This window comes from Poecilia reticulata, chromosome 9 (genome assembly GCF_904066995.2).
Source record: "Poecilia reticulata chromosome 9, P_reticulata-male-v2, whole genome shotgun sequence".
NCBI classification, from domain to species: Eukaryota; Metazoa; Chordata; class Actinopteri; order Cyprinodontiformes; family Poeciliidae; genus Poecilia; species Poecilia reticulata.
In genome coordinates, this window is record NC_088838.1 from 4,672,982 (window position 1) to 4,690,621 (window position 17,640).

The 17,640-nt window shown below is 40.2% G+C and overlaps 2 long non-coding RNA genes across 4 annotated transcripts; one reads left to right on the plus strand and one right to left on the minus strand.

Annotated features, from left to right (window-relative positions):
• Nucleotides 1-698: 698 nt before the first annotated feature.
• Nucleotides 699-12,794, minus strand: LOC103469556 (uncharacterized). Of its 3 annotated transcripts, XR_001776904.2 has the most exons (4): nucleotides 4,092-12,790; nucleotides 3,749-3,875; nucleotides 2,639-2,744; nucleotides 699-1,944 (listed from the first exon to the last, which is right to left on the minus strand). It is a non-coding gene; the product is annotated as an uncharacterized LOC103469556 (long non-coding RNA). The 3 variants fall into 3 exon arrangements; XR_014089167.1 differs by having other exon boundaries at nucleotides 2,639-2,781; nucleotides 3,749-12,794; XR_014089166.1 differs by having other exon boundaries at nucleotides 3,749-12,789.
• On the plus strand, nucleotides 10,633-13,484 carry LOC145552997 (uncharacterized). The gene is made up of 3 exons (XR_014089168.1): nucleotides 10,633-10,718; nucleotides 13,287-13,316; nucleotides 13,399-13,484. It is a non-coding gene; the product is annotated as an uncharacterized LOC145552997 (long non-coding RNA).
• The last annotated feature ends 4,156 nt before the right edge of the window (nucleotides 13,485-17,640 follow it).

A 17,640-nucleotide genomic window follows, 5' to 3' on the forward strand; every position in this document is an offset into this window, starting at 1 on the left:
GTTACCTTTTCAGTATCGTTTTGATATTAAGCAATGTTCCGGCGGAAAACAACAGATGACACCGCGGCGGTCCAACAAGACCGAACTCACGGTAAGAAGGTTTTTATGAATAGCGAGCACGTGGAGCGAGGCCAGTTGCTTTGTTTGTTTCTTACAGAAAGCGGTCTGTCGTTTTCTTAATGCCGAAACAAGTGTAGGGTGAGATTTTGTATTGTAATCTCTATTACATGTGATGTTCTGAACTCTTAAAAAATACTTGCATCTTCTTTGATTTTTTCAGACCTGAAAAATGGCCACGCTGTACCAGCCAGACCTCAGACCACGATGCCGAGGAGCTCTTACGCAGGAAGAAGAGAAATTCAGTAAGTTATGTTTTCACATTTAGTGAATAGTCAACACTCGCATATTTGTAAGGAAAACTGATCTTCCCGTTATTTTATTTATTTTGTTATAACGCAGTACAGCAAGGCAGAGTGTGTAACGCAGTAAAGGTCTACAAAATGGCGGACAGAGGACGGATATGAGGACGAAGTCACGAAGCCAGTATGTATAATCACTGCGTTGATTCCCCACTCCATTGATTCCCGACTGTATAATGGTTGGTTGAGAATAATTGTAACTTATTTACTTATGTATTTTTGAGAAAGCGATATATTTGCTACAATATTTTTTAAATTTAACATTTATTTCCACAGACCCCACAGAATGGGAGTCACATTTGTGTCAGACTCTTCAGGAAAGTTCTGATGTCTGTGATGAGGACAGAGATGCAACTGTGTGTGAGTATCTACCATTTTAGAATGTTGATTATATGTTATGTTTCAATATTGTTTATGTACATAATGTAATTATGCTATGTACTGACAATGCACAAAAATGTTTTCCAGCTGCATCCAGGACCTACTGCCAGTCATAAAGATGTAGCTAAAGAAAGAAGCAGGTAAGATTTATTACTAATCTAGAGATGTCACAATTCCTTGAATGATTAAAGTACTGTGATTTACATCAAAGCAAATTATCTGCCTCAGAGTTTGTTGAACTATGTTTTACTATTTATTACCAACGGCTTTTAATTCTTTTTTTCTTCCAATTGTTTCCAAGTGTTTTCTCTTTTTCATTAAAGTTTTTATTTTTTGCAAGAATGTATTCATGTGTTTGTTTGTTTGTTTGTTTTAATGTCTTATGTGTGCATACTAAGCTGGAAGTTGCCAAACAATTTCACTGTAGTTTCATAATGACTAAAAGATGCCTGCAGCTCATAATGATTGTCTGTTCTGTATTAAAGCTGATGGAGGAAGGCAGATAGTACTGGCAGCAGAGGAGGTGGCATTCTGGGAGGATGGCAGCTCTGAGCGGTTGTCAGGATGGACCCCAAGTTCCTCCAACCAGGAGCTCAGTGACCTCAGGACTACAAGACAGGAAGAGACGTCACGTCCACGCTACAGGAGAGATGTTGGGTCTGTCCTGAACACAGCACAATGTTCAGGGCTGTGCAGAGACCACTAAAGGGGCAGGTGCTCAACAACAAAAAAAGGGCACATCTAACCATATTTTAGGACAGAATAACTCAGATTTCAGTGTTTAATAAACAATGATAAATTACAAAAATGTGAGATATACAATCAAAGCTAACGAACATCTCCATACAGAGCATAACACTATGCCTATGTTAGATATTTTATTAGTTATTTCTTTCTGCAGGACTATTTTGATATAGGAAAGTATTGCAATATTCAAACCCGCAATTTAGCAAGACATGTAAATCAGAGCTGGACCGCCAGACATATTTTGTCTTTACAGAATTACACTATTAAAAATATAAACAAGGGCACAATGTAACCTTTTAGTGACTGTAATCTATAAAACAGAGCTGCCTGTTTGCTGCAGTGGAGATGAAGACGGTCCATTCAGCAAAGCAGAGCTGCATCAAACTTTAATGTGGAACTGCAGAAAAAAGAAAAACAACAAAGAAAAAATTCAATTGTTAATGCATGTCACCATGAGCCAAGCCTACTGAGTTTTCACAACACAACAAAAGATTTCTGATGTGTGCAAATAAATGTTTATGTTTGGTAATTAAAAAAAATCTTTTAAACAAAACTCTTTCCAAAAGTTTTTATTACAATTTTATTTTACTTAACTGAGGTTAGTTTTTTTTCTCCATTGAATAATTGGGGAAACAAATTTAACTTCATACTCTGCGAACCAGAAACTAAACTTAAGGTCTGGGTTCAATTTTTTCCTTTATTAATGTCACTTTTATTACATTCATTATATCTATCATGGTAATTCAGGGTAAGTTATTTTTAATTCTAAATGAATTAAATTTGTTGGACTTTTATTTAAGTGCTATTCTCCTTCAAGATACATTTACCTAACGCCAGAATAAATGAAATGTACATTATGCAGCAAAGGAAGTTAGAAGATCGGCCATTATGGATCCATTATGGAGATGATTGGTTTTGGACAGGCGATGTGCCCCTATTGCATAAGCAATACTAAAGAATGACTGATATTAACAATACAGGGGAGAAGCTTTTTAGTTATCTAGCTTTGCTAGCAGGTAGCACAACATCAAAAGCCTAATGTCTGTATGACAAAAATACTGAATCGATCGATAAGAACAGTTTCTCCTCACCTGGCTGTTTCCTCCCACTCAGTAGTTCTTCAGAGAAAGGCAGACGCAGAGGCCTGTCAGTGTCTGTTGCATTTCATTACCTCTCTGCTTAAACCGCGACTCCGAGCTGAAGCAGAAACAAGACGTTCAACGTTTTCCGTCATCTGACAAGTAGCAAGTTACTCCACTTTATTCACCAAAAACGTTTCTTTTTATTCACCAAAAACCTCTGTAATCTGGAACGTTCGCTACGTTGAGCTCCAGTTAGCCGCCTTATCGCACTGCGCGAGAGGCAACTGCGTCATGGGCAAAAGGTCAAAGGTAACAAAGTGACCAGCTTATTATGTTATACAAAAAAGAAACAAAAAAGCAAATAATTTTAGCACATGTTTTATGTGTCAGAAGAGGGCTTAGAAAATAATAATACCCCCCCCCCCAAAAAAAAAAAAAAAAAAAAAACACCAAAGGGGCACTTGGGGGCAAGGAGCTAAAGAGGCAGGTGCTCAAGCACCCCCAGCTCCCCCCTCTGCACGTGTCTGATAATGTTTGATCATGTTTGGACAAAAAAAAAAAACACTGCCAGATGGTCCAGAAATGGACAAGCATTTATGTCTTATTTTGTGTGCAAACAGTAAAAAGAAAAAAAAAAAAAAAACTACTTTGTCTCTTTTATGTTCCTCATATATGAACATGTTGCATATAAGCAATATCAAATGAATATATTTTAATACAGCATTTATTTTTTATACAGATTTTTAAAATACATTCATTAAAAATATTAATGATTGGGACGGGGTTTATTTATAAAGTCATAAGTGCTCTCCAATGGGCACACATCAACCAATCACATGTCAATGAACTCTGATGTCATTGGATGAAGCTCCTTTGCATATGCTAGGCTATTCGTATGCTAAGTAGAGTCGTTAACACCTCTCGCCCGCCCGCTCCCCCGCAGCGCCACTCCCCCCTCCAAGAATTCCGCAATCGACAAATTTCGACTCCCGTGAGTGAAAATGTAAACTGTCAATTGCTGTCGATATCTGTCGCTGACTAGCTGCGTTTGCGTCAGAACACAGGGTAAGAAAACCCACTTTTTGTCCAGTGAATGTTAGTGTACAAAATCCTACCTACCATGAAATTTTACCATCTGGGAGATTACTGGTACTGTGCAGTCGGCTGAGTCTGTTCACTGCCGGCAATACGAGCCGCACACAGGATGGACCCCCATCAGTGAGACCCTCCTGTTGACCTTCCTCTTCTGGATGAAAACAAGAGACGGATTGTTCACCAAAAAATCTGTGTTCTTTTCAAAAACAAATGTGGGGATTAGGGTCAGCAATATGAGGAAAATAAAGCAAATTTAGGATTAGGGTTAGTAACCCTAACCCTCTTACAGCAAAACAACATGGGATGTGTGAAGGATTTACAAATGAATATTTTGTTAAAAGGCACAGAATCAGTTTTGAAGACATACCTCTCCTGTACCAAAGCCAGTGCACAGGATTCAGAACCAGAATCTGGAGGTTTTTCATTGCTGAGTTTCACTCCAAACATCAGAGGAGAGTTGACCACAGCTTTCGCCAACAATAGTGAGGAACAGACCGTATAATGGAAAAGCTCACTACCTGGGGTAGAACTGAACTACACATTAACTGGTTAGTGAGCAACTTGCCAGTGGAAAAGCACCTTTCTAAAAATTTATAGCAGAAGGATGGATGGAAAGGTCCACTTCCTCCTGCTCGTCTCCTGATGTCTGTGTAAGAAAGAAAGACGGTTTGCAGCATTTATGTATTGATAACAGGGAACTGAACTGCAAAACACCCAGATAGACACCCTATACCCCAGCTGCAGGATGTGATGGAGATCCTGGGGGGAAACACTATCTTTTTGCTACTGGACCAGTGTAAGGCACACCAGCAGAGGTTTGTGTCCAAAGAGAGCAGACATCTGACCACCTTGGTGATCTCCTGGGGCCTTTGCAAATGGATTGGTATACCATTCTGCCTTATGAATGCACCTGCTGCATTCAAGCAATGCATGCAGCAATGCCTGAAAGGATTACGGGATGAGATATGTTCAGCGGGACTTTTGGGGGCCATGTTGAGGATGTCAGAAAGCTGTTGCAATGTCTCAGAGACCATAGAATTAAGCTCAAACCAAGAAAATGTGACTTTTTCAAACTAAAAAAGTCACAGATATCTACTATTGGTATATCTTAAGATATCTTGGCAGAATTGTTTCTACTGGGGGAAGTGAAAATCGACACAGCAGACAGAGCAGAAGTGCCATATCTGAGGAACAAGCAGCTATGTACTGTTGGTGAGCTTAGAGCAACTCTTTGACTGTTAAGCTACTATAAGGCAATTGATCAAAGACATTCTCGTATTGCTAAACCCCTGCATGACTGAAAAACAGAAACTCAGCAGTATACAAGAAAAGGAAAAGGGAAAATCAGACAGAACAACAATTTGTCCTCAGTTACCCCCATTCAGTGGAGTGATGTGCATCAATTAGTTCAAATTGTATGGAATTGATTAAGGCATCATTAACGGCTTTAATCAGTTCAGGACCAATTTGAAATATAAACTTTGATTGAATTTTGGATTTGTACATGCGATTCTGGAGAAGTCAGATCCTCACCAAATGTCGCCGTGCAAGTGCATTCATACTCTATAATTTCAAAGGAGGGTTTATTACAATATAAGATAAGTTTAAAGTACACAACACCACTGCTGGGTTGGCAAAAACAAAAATGATCCAAGCATCATTGACTGTTGCAACAGATGTCAACCATCTCCAGGCAACTACACCCACATGTTTGGTCGTGTCCAAGCTTCTCTAATTCTTGGAGCCAAGTATGGAGCGCTCCTACGTGGGTACTAACCCTTGCTCAGCTCTGCTCGGTACCCCATCTTCTGAATTTTCTAAGCTCCCATCGATAAAAGGCAGAGTGCTTGTCTTTACAACCCTTTTAGCCAGGCGTCTCATTCTGTTTTAAATGGAAACACGCTCCCTCACATAAAAATTGGCTGAGGGAAGTTTTTGACTCATATCAAACTTGAAGAGATCAGATGATCTCTTGCGGGTTCTTCAAAACATCCAGCAAACTCTGGTAACCTTTCTTAGTGTAGTCGGACAGAACAGCTGTCCATTCAGAAAGCAAGCAGATGATGTCCAGGCCACACACTCTTTTGGCCTCCCTCCACACCGCCCTATTTTTTTTTCTTTCTTTCCCTAAATGAAGGGATATAGTATAACACAAGTTCTGTATAGATTGCCAGAAACTGTTCTGCCAACTAGACTGGTATTAGTAGGATTATTAGTTATTAAAGGGGCAGTATTATGTACAATAAACTTTTTGGAGATTTACATCATGTTATAATGTTATTCCCTCTTCAAATACGTACCTGGCGTGTTGTTTTGATGCATGTTTGAGAAATCTTTTAACCTCCCATGGCAACCATTCAGCACTGCAAAATGCTGAATGGGACCAAACTCCACCTTCAAGGATGAAGCTCCTCCTCAGAGCTACAGTATCCAAGCTTCCGCCTCTCAGAGCAGCGATCCCCCGGTGACTCCTCCATTCAGTTCCTGCAGACTAGCAAGCAGCAATTAGCAAACGCCTGGTGGAACTGTGTATCAGCTGAGCTCATTATAGGAGCTACTTCTTCGTGCTACACTGGTAAAAATGTTCATGAAGGGTTAATAGAGGAGCCATGTTGCAATGACTTCCTGAAGGTGGAGTTTCAGGAAGAGCAGCGGTTTTTAAAGAGACAGAGGCCCAATTGCAAGGTGTTAAATTACGAAGTAAACTTTCTTTTAATTTATATTTGACATACATAGCATTTTCATAACAAGTGATGGCAACATGCTGGATTGTTCTATAAAACGGCACTCTGTGCCTGGAAAACATACAATACTGCCCCTTTAATAACTGGAACATTGATCATTACATTTGGCTATTATTCTTGATGACTTTGATGATGACATTTGACAAAATCTATCGTTTGATGCTTATTTCATAATTGGTTACTATATTATGTCCTTATACTTTAAAGCATTTTGAACTGCCTTGTTCTTAACACATGCTATACAAATAAACTTAGCTTAACTTAACATGGGTAAGATGTCTCAGAATGAGATGTAAATATGAAGTAAGCATCAAAGACAAAGGTTAAAGTGGTGGAGAAAACGTCCAGCTGTGAACAACTGATGAACTCGGGTCAGCATGCTTTCCTGATTAACTGCACTGAGTTCCTGGTAAAGCTACTCTGGGGTCGGTTGGGAAAACAAAGCAGAAATGAAGCTGGAAGGATTCCTATTTGGTTGTCCTTAGACAATAGAGCATTTGGCTTCCTTTGAACTATGGGCAGCAGCTAATAATGAAATGCAACACCGTAAGCACTCAACTAAACACACGGCAAATACCTTGAGGTCGGCATGAGCCCTCGCTCAAATGCTGCGTGGAGTGGACATATGTTTTGTCCAGTTTGATCCAAATTGACATATTTGGATCATGTTACTTACTTTCTGATAATTTTCCTTGAATTGTTTGCCTGCTGTGAGCTGGAGCATTGCAGTAATGACGCAGGATTGTTTTTGTATTTGAAAAGCTGTTGGCTGTTCTGTGGTTGCAGTATGGGCAGTTTTACATTTCTTAGGTGGGAGCGAGATTGAGGAAGAAAAAAAAAGGCCCCACACGTTCAAGTGTTTGGGTAGGAAACAGAGTGCTGGTAGCTGCAGAGTTTGTGCGAGTTGAAGGGAGGCCGTGCAGCTGGGTTTGTTTATTGGCCACATTACATTTAAAGCCTTTCCTTCGAGGTGAAGGAGGGAATGCAATCAATCGTGTGATAAATGGCTCCGTTATTGGGAGAGTGGAGGACATTTACCTTTTGCTGTCACTAGGGCTCATTAATTGTAATGTTTATGCATGTTAATGTTAACCAAAAAGAAAAAAAAACCCTGCTTTGTGTCAGTTTGACGTCATGTTATTTGTCACGTTGGGAAGAATCTGGAGATTGTCGACTGTGGGGGAGGAGACCTGAACAGGATCTGCACTGGAAGAAATGTGAGTCATTAATAATTGCAGATAAGGGGAGAGCAGAATGTTTGTGGAGGAATAAGGCGAGGGAGATCTTTCTGTCAGTGAAGAGGAGGAGATCCAAGAAGGAAGTGAATCTGCAGGTGTTGAGGTTGGCTGGTTGATGATGATGTACATTCGCTGATTTTTTGCTGGAGCAGATGAAGGGGGGTGAAAGGTCACCGCTGAACAGAAACCACAGGCAGACATTATCTGCTGAAGTAGCAGTAGAGAAGAGTGACAAGGAATCTAACGCTCGATTCCAAAATATATGCGACTTGTATGAGATCTCCTGTGTGAACGAAAGATCACCAAAGTGTCCCTCATGCACTGTAGAGGACACCGTGGTGTCATGTAGCTAGTGTGCTCAGTGTTTGCGGAAGAAAAAGTGGATGGTAATGAAGGAGAGCATGTTGCCATTTTTAAGTTGTTGACCAACTTAGTCATCATTATCGTCCTCCATGGTTATTTCTTTTCTTCCCGCTTCCACGTCTCAGGACACAGGATAGTGACTTTGGTCGAGGATCAATGACTTTCAGGTTGGGTAGATGTGATCTGGCCACACAGACTCTGGTCACATTTAAAAAGATCAGATTGAATTTAGGATCACATATCCAAGTGGCCTGGGTCGCATTTGTAAAAATTCCAATCTGTGTTCAGACTGTCATGAAAAGATCAGATACAGGCAAAAAAAAATCTGACAAACATAGCATTAGCCAATGAACAAAGTCCAGGAAACCAGGAGTGATCCTTTGGGAATGAACGGACACTCTGGTGCCTTAGGAAAGCCACCCTTCTAAATAATGCTCCTTGATGGGCTTTGATGGGTGTTAGCTGGGAGCAGCACCTGCCAGCCTCACCCTGGAAATGAAGAAAAACGAGGAAACAAAGCAGTACACCAGCACACAACTCTGTGGATAGAAGAGAATTGGGCAGAGCCCGAGCATCTGGTGTGAGCTCGAATGAGTCGGATGCTACAGGTTCCTTCTTGCTCAGTGGAAAGCTGTTAAAGAGGCCCTTAAAGGAAGATTGCTACTCATCTGCTGGAAATAACAGGATGGAAAAGTTTCATTGAGCATGTAAAAATAAACTTCAGTCAAGTCCGTTTGGAACTATGCCACCGCACTGAGAGTGAACTACATTTCATCCTCTATGAGATGCCGTTTCACACATCAATCTGCACAAAAAGACGACAAGCTTGTTAAGTCGCTAGTAATTTACTAAGCCAAAAATATATACGCTTATCATAGCTCTGGATCTCTTTTCCTTGCCATATAGGAGATAACATACACTAAAAACCCTTTCTGGTAATGGAGGTTGTGGCTGCAGGTGGATCAGACCTGGGACCAGTCTGTAGCAATGCTAGCAAGCAGGCTAATGTTGCTAATCATTATTCATAGAAACATCAACCAGGGACAGTTTTCCAACTAAATCCAGCTATAAACTCTTAAAACAAGTTTATTACTTAAACTTCCACTCCACCAATTCTCTGTACAACATAACCTGCTGAGGGTACTCCACTCAACGGAGTAAAGGCTTTCAATACGGCTGAAAAACCACAACATCCTCATGCAAAAACTGTTTAGCAAAACACGTAAGCTTTTTCTAAATTGCCATGTTTCCATTAGGCAAATTTATATTCAGAATTTCAATTTGCGTAATTTTATGGCTAATGGAAATGCAGATATAGCCCTTTGTTTTCGCAGGATTTTTAATTGTTAAAAATCTCTTTTTGCTTTTGAAATTTTCTTCCCAAAACAGCCAAAACTCAGGTTTTAGGGTGATTTAATCTGAGCCCAGAAAACACGGAACATCAACAGTTCTGTGCAGTCTTTCTCCGCAGAACTGATGTATTGTTTTCTTCCTGCCTTATCCAGTTTCAGGTTACTCTTGTGGTTGCTGTGGGCAGCTGAGCTGAATGACAATGGTTTTCCAAGGCTCTGTGGAGCCGGAGTGGCTATTTTGATTATTGCGGCCTGATAGCTTTCCATGCAATGAAGTTTGAGATCTCCTGAGTCACAGACACACGCACACACACACACATACACACACATTCAACGGAAAAAGTTTTTATCCCTGATCATTACTCATTCAGCTTTCTACAAAAAACATTTTTAAAAACAAAGGTTACACATCTGAAAACATCTTCATTTTAATTTCCCTCTACATTTACAGCTTCAATGAGGCAGACTATAAAAACAAATAGATTTATTGCAAGAATTTTTCCGCAGCATTATATGTGTATTTTAAAATGACAAGATAATCTTAATCCAATGAGACTGGGAACCGGTCCGGGTTGTAACCCGGCTCTCACCCAGTGACTGTTAGGTTAAATTTAGGACGATATGGATAAAAAATGAATCTAATGAGCAAGACTGAAATCTTGCACAATTGTCACAAAAATCACATGGAGTCAAATCTGACTTTAAAGGAGTGCTGTTATGTACTTTCCAGATAGGAGTAGGCCTGTCACCGGAGCTACTAAAGACTAAAATATCACCTCAACACAGCACATGTTGCAGCAGCACCAACATCTACAACGCAAATGTCAACTTCTACAGTCCACATTTCTAACAAAAGCATTTTTTAAAGGGCTGCTATTTTGTAAGTCAAGGAACATCATTTTTTTTAATCCAGTTACCTTTAGTTGTTGTAAAAGTACTGCACATATCAAATTTGGCTTTTCAACGTGATGCCTTGAATATTGGACGTCTGTCTCTTTAAGAAGCTCCTATTCTTTCCGACACTGCCTTCAGCACGTGTCATCACAACAATGCTTCTCCACCGTTACAACCGTTTTTAAGAGCACTGAACTGAGAAGTCTCCTACAATGAGCTCAGATGAACAGTTCTACCAGTTGTTTGCTAATTGCTGCTGGCTAGTCTGAAGGAGCTGAGTGGGGGAGTTGTATGGAAAAGGCAGCTCTTGGTAAGATCAAGCGCTTAGTCACCCCTGAATGGTTGCCATGGGAGATTGAAGAATTCCTCAAACATGCATGGAAGAATTAAAGCAACAATGCAGGTATGTTTTTTTTAAAACCTGACATAAAGCTCAAAAAATCTCTAAAAAAGTTGCTCCAGAAAAGGCGGAAATGCTTTCTTTTCCTCTTTTCAAATCCTGTAGTGATAAATTAACTTTTTCATAACTCTTTCATGACGACGATGCAACTGTGTCCCTAAACAAAATGGAATGCTTTACATCACATGTTCTGTTACCAAAACTCTACATCAAACAAAAAATTAGCGAATTCAGTCCGACACATGAAGATTTAGGAGCCAACAAAGTGAGAAATCAACGTTTAAAATTTGGTATGTAGTTTTAGTGCTTTTGCTCGTTTAAATGTTCTCAATGCTTCATTGTTTTCTCAATTAACACCGAGCTGGTAAAGGATCCGGAGACGTAATTTGTCATGAGCAACACTGAAACAACTGAAAACAATAAACAAGATTGATGAGACAATTTTGGGGCTGAGAATCACACACTTGTGTCCAGGAATGTAGCCCATCAGCCATGATGCAGCAATTATAATTTTTCCATGACAACCTCGGTCAGAGTCTGATCACGGAAAGTTGAGTCAAGTCCAGAAAGAAGCAGATTAGGACAGTCTGTTCCTCAATAAACTGATGTCAGACGGCCTTATGTAGGTTGCCAGTGTTCTCTTAGCTGTAGCATCAGAGAAAAATACAGATGCTGAACGATGTTGATTTTTTTACGTTATCATGAACTCAAGATTTTTTCTTCTATCATGTTGTTTTTCCTGATACATTTTAAGAGCCTTTTGAGAAGTCAGGCTCTGATGAATGTTGATTGCTTAGGCGGTGCTTTTTCACAGCAGGTGCTTCATCTCTAACATATGGAAGAGAATAAGGGCCACTGAAAAAATACTTTTTTCTCAGAAATGTGACTTTTTTTTTTCTGTGAATTCTGACCTTGTTTTTCAAAATTCAGATTTTCCCCCCTTCAAAATTCTGACTTCTGAGAAAGAAGTCAGAATCCTTCTTTTTTTTTGTCAGTGGTCCTGATCCTCTGAACATCCTTTCATGTACCTTAGAAATAAATTGGGTCTTTCTCTGTAACAGTACTAGAAACACCTGAGTGAAGTTGGCCCCCCCACCTTCAAATCAGACAAAATTGGTGTCAAACGTTTGTGCTACGTTTGACAAAAATCTTTGCTGCACAAACCAGCACAAATGGAGTTGAGTTGATTGACACCCATTTTGTCTGATTTGAAGAAGGTGTGGGGGGGGGGGATGACCTTTGATGACCTCTAGAAACATTTCTTTACATCTTTAAAATGATAGTGGCACAAATGAAAATTTTTGCTGCACAAACATAGCACAAACGTTTGACACCAATTTTATCTGATTTGACGACGGTGGGGGGGGGAGCAACTTCACTCAGGTAATAGAAACACATATCTAACTTCTAGTGAAAAGTCAAACTCCTGCTGAAGAACATCCTGGGGGCAGTGAAAAGGCCTTTTATCCGAATCATACATTAAAAAATTCAGCTTCAAAACACATTTTTTAAACAATTAAAACTAATGTGCTTGTGTATTTGATGACAAAATTAAAAGTAAAAATCAGTCAGCAATGGTTTGTTAATCAAGCAGCTTATAAAAAACCCCCAAATATTAGGGAACAAAAAGGAACTCCCACAGCGATGCAGACCCATCAGCTGAGGGTGCAGAACATTCAATCAGGTTAAAATTCAACTACTGATCTGTCAGGAGACACAATTAAATGTGCTAGAATGGAAATTAATAATTTTTTAGACTTTCTTCAAATGTAAAAAAACCCGATGTTTTGACCACAATCCTTTGCTCCTAAGAGGTTAACGTAATCTGAAAGAAAGAGACAATAATACACACTTTACCTCCACCTGGCTCTTTTTTGCACCCACTCCTCCTTCCTCCTCCTCTTCCTCAGCCCTGTTGACATTCTCCTGTCTCTTTTTCACAACTCTGCAACCTTGTCAGCTATTTAACATCAACAATGATCAACTTTATTGCTCTTTTGCTCAGAATTTATCGTGTTGGACCCCAAAAACAACGTAACAATCAACTTAAGAAAAGCACAGAAATTAATGTTTCGAGATATATATATATATATATATATATATATATATATATATATATACTTTTTTTTATTTTACTGTTTTTTTAAAAAAGCATTGTTGCCTATTAATAAAAAAAACAACACCTTTCTCTAGTCTGTATATTCAGATATTGTCTTTTCTGCGTTGAAAACAGACTGTCTCCTAAAATGTTTCTGTTTGTGATAAGGAACATGTAGGCCTTCTTTCTCACCAGCCATATGGATTCACTTTAATTGATCAGGCAGATTAATTATTTACGCATCTATGGTTTAACACTGCTGCTCGCCTGCCTTTAACATTCTGTGTGCCCTGAACACCCAAACACAGTACACACCAAGTCTGAGACAGGATGACAGAGCCATGTCAGCCTGACAGCCTGCTGTAATCCTGCTGATTGGTCATCATTACCAACCATCACGGAAAATAACTAATTCTGCACATTTGCTGCGTCCTGCACTAACTTTTTCTTTGTTTTCTCCCAACGTTTTTCAGTCCCACCCATCTCTTTCTTCTTTTCTTGTGGTATGTTGGCTAATTTAACACACTCCTCTTTATTCCTTCCTTTTACACATTGGGTGGCCGCTCATATTTCCCTTTATTACAGGAGGTATTGGACTGACCCCGCCTGGAGCATCAAATCAGAAATGCCCATGGATTTTAATGATAATAAAGAAACGTTAGCAAAGTAAATGAAACCAGTTGTCATGATTTGGTTGTAGAGGTGGTGAAGAAGACACCGGTAAACCCAGGTAGTTATGATGAAATGATGATTAAATAAAGAATCAGGAACAAACCCAGAAATACAGGCAGCACTGAAAACAAGACAGACGAACAATTGACGATGCAAACGATGAGGACCTGACAAGGAACAAAGACAACAGGTATAAATACACAGAGGGTAATCAGGGAAACCAGACACACCTGGGAACAATCAAGACAACTGAGACTCGCAGGGGAAAATGGGACTAGACACAGAAAAAAACTCAAACTCAAAACACAGAACCTAACACCAGTACTATCCACTTTTGAACATAGATAACAAAATTAGTGGACCGTTTGTTAACAAGCTCAACATGATGTTTTGATAACTAGTCATCTTCTGGCTAATATTACCTGCACCAACAGCATTACTCAACTCACTCGGTTAGCTTGGGGGGAGGGGACTGTGTGAAGTTCTTTGCGGTTTGCTGGTTTCCTGCCATGTTTCTAACACACACCTGAGTAGCCCTGCACAGCAGCAGCAGGTCTCCTTCGCTGCAGCACAGGTGTAAAACGGCGCGAGGGTCTTAGCGCTCATGTTCCGTGTAAGTGCGGCTCAGAAAAACACAACCTGTTAACAACGGATTAAGCAGTTGTAGCGGCTGAAAAAAAAAAACGTGGGAGGCAGAGGGCACAGATACGGAAAATATGGCAGCCTGTGCTGCATCAAATCGAGATAGGACTAACAGAAAGTGAGTCACTTTGAGGTAAAAATGAAAGAAATGCAAGTCCGGCGGCTGGGGGGCACGGCTGACTCTGTGGGCGGGCAATGCCCCCCAATGTCCGCCCATGCTGAAGGGCCTGGATTTTATGTTTATATTTATATTTATATATATATATTCACATATATATATATGTGAAACGGTTCGAACATCCCGATGGCTGACCCGACCCCTTGGTGGACCATTCAGGAATCTGTCCTCCCAGGGGCCCAACAGTGTAAATATTTAGTCTCCCTATTGTTCGCCATAAGCTTTTAAGGCCCCGAGGTTTAGAGGCTGAATGTTGTAGTGACATGCATGCTCTGATACTCATCTGCTTTTGCTTGCAAAATCCATTTTTCTCCCACTTTGCATTCCCCTTCCTATTTATTTGGCTCCGTGGTTCTTTTGGCTGAACGCTCTCCCGGTGGGAGAGCCTCTCAACCAGATAGGACGCTTCCTCTTGCAGCTGAGTGAAGCCAGGTTCTTGTCTGAAGGGAGAAAAAGAAGAAGGAAAAAAAAACTCTGATCTACATGTTTTTTTCTTCTTCTTTGCTTTAGCAACCAGATGCACAAACAGTTGTTGAGTGCCATCAGCCCATTAAGCAGTGTGTGTAGCGTTTCCAAAAACACAAGCATCCTTGTTAAAACATCACTGTTAGTTTGATATGTTAATTGATGACTTGGTCCTCTCTTTTTTTTTGTTGTTGTTTGTTTTTTTTTCTTTTTATCATATCATCACTTTGGTATGCAGATTTTTGCTCAGAGCTCAAAGTAATTTTCTCATTTAGCTGATGAGCGTCGCCAGGTTATATCTTTGATTCGGATGTGATTATAGCTTGTCGGTGATTTACGACGTTCCTCTGACATTTACGAACTTCGCTCCAACTTTTGCACTCAGCAGCACTTTACAGTCACTAACTGATTACAGCGCCATCTGTCACCTTCCCTCCACGCGCCGCGATGCGTTAAAGCATTCCACGTCTCGCTCCAGAGTATTTTCTGCTGGCTGCAGTTAACGATGTAGGGAAAGAAAAAGAAGGAAAAGATTGTCTAGGTGAGTGGTGTCTGTGCAGAGGAGTCAGCTAGAAAACACATTTATCTGATAAACAAGATGGGCTAAAGCTGTTCCTCAGCATTTCCTTCCAGCTGCTTCAGAGCGTGGCGTTAAGTGGATACATTTGCATCATTATCAAGGGATAGTTAGGAACACCTCGAATTGTAAAGTTTGCTCTTTTCTAATTGGAGGAATTTCACATTAATGGTTTGTCGCACAGCGAAGAAAGACTGACATGGTCTCTCTGGGGGCCTCGGCAAATTGTCTCTCGTCAGCAGGGTTTCATTTGGATAATTACAAAAACACTTAGATGTGAGTTGCTCACAAACTGTTTTACTGCCTCTTGTTGAGAAGTGTGTAAGATATGACTAAGAACTTAGAAACCAGAAGAACAGCACATATTGTTCATGGTGTTAGCGAGGCCTCAATTAGTGCCGTCAAGGCTTTGTTTGAAAGTTATTTAAAGTGGCAGTATTAGGTTAAATCCCCTTTTTGTTTTGTTTTTTAGCTATACATCATGTTATAGTGATATTCCCTCATAAAAAAAACCCAACACCGGAGTGTTTGCTTTGTTTCTTTTATGTTTGAGAAAATCTTTTATCTCCCGTGGCAACCATTCAGCTGTGCAACGCTCCTCCAAACCGAGCTTCTGCATTACAGAACAGCCCTGCCCTGTGACTGCCACGCTTAGCTCCTGCAAACTAGCAGCAGCTAGCAATTCCCACAGCATGTCTTCTGTGAAATGGTGAACTCTCTTCAAAATCAGGTGTCTGATGTAAATGAGATCTTGGATCTTGTACAATGAGACAACCTGCATGAATAAAGGTCAACTAAAGAAGATTGGCGACTCACTCTATGCCATTCCCATCTGAAACGCAGCAGCAACACGTAGATGAAAATATCGATGTATCAAACTGCAGGTTAAGTTATCTACAGTTGCTTTTCATAACACGGTTTTCAGATTTTTATTTGCATAAAATGTAGAAAATCGTGTATCTGTCAGGGTTGAAGAAGTTGGACCCAGTAGCGGAAAATAGCTCAGAGAAAGGTGTGCATTGATACCAGGAGAGAGAGAGAGAGAGAGAGAGAGAGTGCTGCAGCAGCAAACCAGGCTGATTGACGAACAGGCTGCAGTTATGAGGAAAGAGAGCAGGAGAGAGAGAGAGCCTGGCACACATGGGCGAGTGAGGTAGAGTAAACACAAACAGAAATCAAATCCACGAGGACAAAAAGCTAAACAGAGTCCAACTAAAATGACTAAAGCAGACTGAACTAAAGTGGAACAGACACAAGGCTTATCTGATCAAAATAAACAACAAAGGCAAACAGACAAGAAATAATCCCAACCATGAACACAGAACAGACCAAGGTTTTGACAGCGATATCGTCACAGTCACTTTGTGGTGGTCTGGGACACAAAACCCCAATAAAATACTTTGATGTTTCTGATTGTAATGTGAGGAAATGTCAGAGTTCTTCACTATCTAGACGGGTTTCCATTAATATGGAAAAACACTCCATCCATCCATCCATCCATCCATCCATCCATCCATCCATCCATCCATCCATCCATCCATCCATCCATCCATCCATCCATCCATCCATCCATCCATCCATCCATCCATCCATCCATCCTTTTTCTGCAGGTCCTAGTGTATATGAAACTTGTTAAATAGGTGTTGGGACTTTAACTTGTTAATTTCTAGTTACACCGACTTTAACGCAATACATATTTAAACCCAATTAATAACTTTTTTTTTTTAAACAAAAGTCCTGAGCCATTCAGAACCTTTATGTCACATTATGTCTGGAAGTATGATTGGAGCCCCTAGTTGAAAAACCTTTCGTCGTGTCCTTAGACTTTATGTAAGAGTTGAAAAAATAAAACTGTGGTAGAAAAGAAGTGATGAAAAGTTTAAGGCACAGCTAAAGTGTTCCAAGGTGACCAGGTCACCTGTGGTTGGAAGCAAACACTAGACTGACCCCTGAACACATCATCCCCACCATGAGACAAGAAGGCAGCAGCATCATGGAGAGCTGGTGTTCCTCAGAGCTGATGATGGAACAAAACACACACAAAAAAAAACCAATCACTGAAGACCCACAAAGAACTGTAATAAAGTGTTCAGAATAAAACCTGCCTAAACAAAATTGCTACAGAGGCAAACAAGATAACTGGGACAGCCCAGCCTCCCTTTAATGAGGGTTTATTTGTCATATTAGACTCTCCAGACAACCCTTTAAACAAGGAGCTCCAGCTCTGTTAGAGTTAAATTAACACCAATTCTGATAAGAACCAAATAGACTCGGCATAGTGTTGATTTAACTC